The 5,634-nt window shown below is 34.7% G+C and overlaps 1 long non-coding RNA gene across 1 annotated transcript; it reads left to right on the forward strand.

The window, feature by feature from the left end:
* The first annotated feature begins 223 nt into the window (after positions 1-223).
* LOC113344937 lies at positions 224-3,462 on the forward strand. The gene is made up of 3 exons (XR_003357947.1): positions 224-1,964; positions 2,711-2,754; positions 3,298-3,462. It is a non-coding gene; the product is annotated as an uncharacterized LOC113344937 (long non-coding RNA).
* The last annotated feature ends 2,172 nt before the right edge of the window (positions 3,463-5,634 follow it).

The raw sequence follows: 5,634 nt of genomic DNA on the forward strand, positions 1-5,634 counted from the left end.
CTACGCGAAATGGACTACTCGAACGTGTGAAACAGATATTAGATAAAGAAGAAAACACCAAGACAACGTGAAGGGTGAAATTGTCATTTACGGAAAACGCTTTTGATGCAACAAGGACATGTCGTGGCTTTCCCTTATCAGATTCTTGGATTACTTTAACACTTTTGCCGGCCTTATCCCATCGAATCGAGAGGATAACTCTCATTCTATTGTCTTCTTCTTCTTTCTTCTGTTCTCTTCTCGTTTCTTCTCTTTCTTCTTCCCTGTCTTCTGCTGCTAGCGAGTGAGAGTGAGGTTTGAGAATTTTCGCTGTGATAATCGGTCAATAAGAAGGAGTATATTAAGTAGATAATGTTACTGATGTTGATGAGGAGATTCCTTGAACGATGGAAGTTATGGTTTCTAAAGTTAGTTGAGAGATTTTATGAAATTGAATCTTTGATGAGTTTGAGATGATAGGTTTTCATTATTAAAAGATAAGAAGAAGTTTTAGTAGATGAATATTGAATTAAGAATCAATGATTAGGGTTTTTGATATTCATTGGAGTTGTGATTTGAGATGATTAAGAAGATGTTTAAAGATGGGTTGGTCGATCTGATGATCGTTGTGGTGTTAATTCAAGTAGTTTATTCAGAGTTACTAGGAAAGGGTAATCAGAGAAGGACTGAAGAATTAGGGCCCAACGAAAAGTTAGGGAAGACGAAATGGAAGGTTAGAAGATCGAATTGGAGGTGTGTTTAACTTGAACTTGGAAGTTGGGGTTTTGAATTTGAAGTTGGGGTTGCTTAATCGAAAACCAGGGTTCATGTGTTCTTCCCCAAATTAGTAAATCAGGATTTCTGTTGATAAGAAGATGACTGAGTAGTTATGAGAGTAAAGTTGGTTGATGTAAGAGCAAAGGGGTTATTGTTGTATTGATGTTGTGAAGTTATTTAAGGAAGAGATTGAATGTATGACTGAAGATTTGAGTAACTAGTGAATTAGGGTCTCGATTGGATTATGGATTTAGGGTTCATGGGTTGAACTGCAGTTGGATAGAAGAGTTTGAATTCAACAATTTAAGGTAATCTCTGTTTCCTGAATTGAATTGGATTTATTTTCATCCATTCTGAATTACCAAATTTGTATAATAGTTGTATGTATTTTTGAATTGAAGTTCTGTGTGCTGGATTTGGTGTTGTTATGCTTGGGTGAATGAGATACTCCTACAGGGATTGATCTTTAAGAACTGGTGTTGGTACTGATGTTGATTGCATGGAGTTATAGTGAACTGAATAATAGAATGGTGTACAGGGTATGCATGAGAAGATAGTGATAGTGAAGGTGCGGTGTCAATGATGTTATAGGGAGTAATAGTGTTGTTTTGTAGAGGTAATTAATTGAATTTGAAATATGAAGTGCAGGTGGTTATGTAATTACACTTTGTAATTGAATTTTTGTGGATGTATGGGTGGTTGGGAGTGTTCTTGAAGACATGAACTAATTATGAAATAAGACTAAGACAATATTAAAGTATGACGTACTGTGATTAGTGAAGTATGATTAAAGTGAAAGTTGCAGATTAGGTTTGAATCTGTGTTACAGTTGAGTTTGAGATGAAACTGAACTTAATTAGGTTGAACGCCAAGAAGGTATTGTTTATGAGACTGAAGTTGCGGAGGATGATGGTTTGAATTGAGAAGTTGCAGTTGGGGAAAGACTAGTGTCTCGAGAAGTATGAGTTGGACTTAGCATTAGAGCTGTATTGGTGGTGTATGTATTACTAGTCATTATAATTAGTAGCAAAGGTGTTGCATAGGGATGCAATTGCAGGTAAACCGAATTATCAGTTGTAATTGAGTTATGAAATTATGGTAACCGAGTTTGATAGTATTGATTGTTGAAGTGTAAATAAGAAGAGGAATCTGAGTTAGTTTATGGTGAATTGAATCTCCTCAGTGGAAGCTTTCAACTGCATTTACAGGTAAGTCTAAGTTTGTAGTGGAAGTTAAATCATGAAGTTTAATTGAAATGTATATGTTTCTTTGTTGTAATGAGAACTGTAGATTGAATTTGATTGAAGTTGAAATGATAAGGAGAAGGATTATGTTGTAGGAATTGAAGCTGTAATAGTTTAGGTCTTGTGCTGTTTTGTAAACCCAGTCAGATATGTCTGACTGATCTAACCTTAGCTGACTCAGTTAATCTGACTGAGTTGAATTAGTCTTGTTAACCTGAATCGAATCAGCTTGACTCACCGAGTCACTAGACCCGAGTCATTGACTCAGTTGACCGATTTGATTACCCTGGACTTGACCTTGACTGGATTTAGACTGTTAGTTGACGTGTGACCGTTAGTTTGACTGTTAGTTGACTCAGATGGGCCGGACCTTAGTTAATGGGCTTGGTTAGTAGACTTGGGCTTAGAGTTAATTCTCTTAATGGACCTGAATGAGACCTTTATGGTCCGAATTAGCTTTTTGCTTCTTCTACAAAGTTGTAGATACTCTTTTGACTTAACTAGTGAACTATGGAATCAACCCAATAGAGTTAGTAAGCCTTAGATATGCTAAAGATAGAGATTTATAATGTGTAAAGTCATAAATGGGCTTAGGATCATTAAATAGAACTATATGATTCTTGTATGATCCACTTTGGTTAGATTTTTATATTCTTGTGTGATTAACAATTAGTCTATATTAACAACGCTCGATTCGAATGATGAAACAGTGGATCGTGGATCTCTATGTAGGCGTGGCTTGTCATCAAAAGAGGTGGGAATATATATTTAGGTCTTTTATGATCATTGTTGTTTTCTTTACAAAAGTTTATGTTTAACAAATTCATGCATCATCTGATTGTGCTTTCCATGCATTGTTCAACTTTGATTTACGAAAGTTCTGTTATTTCTTTTAATCTATCCACTGCTTGGAAAGTTATTGCAATGCTTTGTTTGTCTTTATGAATTGTTCGGGAAATAAGTATTTCCATTTTATTGTTTAGAAATGAGAATTTCCATCTGTGGTATATAGGTACTGCTCCTTCATTTATGCTACTCACTTTCGAGCTATGCATATTAGGTGCGGGACGAGTTCACCACATAGCTATCTAGGTGCGGGACGAGTCACCATATTATATTTTGTTTGGAAGGAGTTAGTTCCATATACATGATTGTTTACCTTTGCGATTTGGTTGTGTTTAGTGTTAGAGAAAACATGAATTATTTTCAGATCGTTTCAATGATTACTTGAAAGTTAAATATTATTCCATGGGGCACCCCTTTTAGGGATGATGTGCTCACCCATTCCCACTTTTAGTTTCAGAGATAGATCAGGGTTGCGCAGCGGAAGCTTCGAGGAGTTGAGTTTGTTAGTTTAATTAACTTCGGCTATGTTATTATACTGTATGTTTTATTTGTAAACCAAATGAATATTGTATATGTATCATTTGAGAGAAATTCTTGTATATATATATATGTTTCAGAGCGGGCTAGTTTTGGGTTAAGTTTTGCAGCAGATTTCTTAATTGAATGCTTCAGTATATAGTTTAGATTCGTTAGTGTCTCTTATTTAGTTAATTTCTTGGATTAGTCAGTTGCGAGCTTAGGGGGCGCTACAATCAGGTTGTCAAATTTTCCTGATCAAGCTACTTCAGGTAAAAACAAAAACTATGCATCTTATTTTGATGATAACAAATTTTATGATAACTTTTCACATCATATCCGTTTTTCCTCAAGATCTTGGAAAAAGTGAGTCAACCGTAATCTACGGTCATTTGATGAGCTCAAAGCTCATACTTTTACTAATTAATCACAAGGTTGGAATCTCATTCACAAAAATCCTGGTTGAGTGAGATATAGTCAGGTATACTTGATTGCAAAGTGTTTTCTGATTCTCTAAACTATTTTCTTATCGTCTTTAGCTCGAGTATCAATCACAAACACTTTTGCATAGGTATTTTTTTGTTTTGTTTGTTTTATTCCTTTTGGGCCATGTTGTATTCGTATATGTACACGGGTTTCCATCACGAGCCAACAGTTTGTAAACCCTAAAAACCTTCTTCCCTAAGAAACCCTTATATACTTACCTATTGAGTTGTAGAAGTCATGTACGCATACTCTAGGTTGTTTTCTGGGTTGTCAAGAATGTCTTCTTCTTCATCCTGCTATGGTGGGTTTGCAAGAGGATTCCTTGACAAAGGTATTGTTGAGTCCAAGAAGAAAAGAACCCTTGGAGATGAAGATCATCCTAATGCTTCATGTTATTTTGCCTATATTCATGAGGATGCTGAAAAGGATGATATGATTTCTGCTGAAGTTTTTCATGACTTTCTTAAGTACTTTGGGGAAGCAAAAAAAGATCTCATTGTTACTCTGAAAAATCTTGATGCATTGAAAACTGAGTTGGAAAAGGTTACTGCTGACCTTGGTCTCATAAAGTCTTACATCAATGATCTTCGCAAAGAGAATCACCTCTCTAATGCTGCAATGAGTGCTGTCGATCACAAGATGAAAGACCCGTTGTCTCATGAGGAGTCTGAACCGTCCAGATGATCTTAGTTCGTGTTCAGAATAACACCGGAGTCTATTTTCTTTTAGCTTGTGTTATTTGTTTCCTAGTATGTCTTCTTTTTGGCTTAGTCGGAAGAATAACTAGTGCTTGAATAACAATGATTGTGACTACACATAGCTATTATGTTTCATCTTCTTGTGTTTTTTTAGGTTTTTTGGTTTAAATTCCAAAAAAAATATTTGGAAGATGATGTTTTTGCAGTATTAATCTTTGTGATTTGATATATTGCAATTTGTTATGGGATATTGGTGTTTACGTTCGTTTACTATTTTTCCCATAGTCTGTCAAAAGTAAAGTCGTTTGTAATCGGTATTCATGTACTGGTAAAAGAATGAATAGACTTTTGACAAATACAAAAGTTAAGCCTATATTGTCAAACATTTGATGTAAGATAGGTTAAAATCTTTTGTTTTCAAGGATTATGTCTATTAATATCGTTATGCAAATAGTGATTGAAGATACAATGAAATCCTTGTGTATTCCGCAGTATTGATCATCCCTGATCCATATTTTTATATATTACTGTGAGGCTCCGTAATGCATCTTATGTTGAGCACTATACAACCAAGTTGATTTATTAGCTTAGTTGGTGTTCCGTGAGATATGTTATGTCGAGCATATTGAACTAAATTAATCATCTTATTTTATTTAGTTATTGCTCCGTAAGTTTTCTTATGTCGAGCAAAACAAATGACAATTAAATTGATTACCTTTGTAATTAGTTTGGTTGTGTATTCCAATTAGATTAATTATGGGTTCTCTTGTAATTAATCTAGTTGAGTATTTTCGTGTCTCCATATGTTCTCTTATGTTGAGCATAAACAATTGAATTGATCACATCTTGTGTTTAATTTGATTGTGTATTCCGATTAAATTAATCATGGGTTTACTTGTGATTAATTTGATTGATTTTTTTTGGATATAGAAAATCATTCTCATGGTTTTTGGTGTCCAACAAAATCCTTCTTTCCTTTTGAAATTAAGGCCACTCTTGTTTTTCTTTCGGGAATGACATCAAATAGGGGAGAGTTCTTTTGAACTTGTGCTTAATGGTAATATCTTGAGGAGAGTGCGGATGTGGAA

This window comes from Papaver somniferum, unplaced genomic scaffold (genome assembly GCF_003573695.1).
Source record: "Papaver somniferum cultivar HN1 unplaced genomic scaffold, ASM357369v1 unplaced-scaffold_80, whole genome shotgun sequence".
Classification (NCBI taxonomy): Eukaryota; Viridiplantae; Streptophyta; class Magnoliopsida; order Ranunculales; family Papaveraceae; genus Papaver; species Papaver somniferum.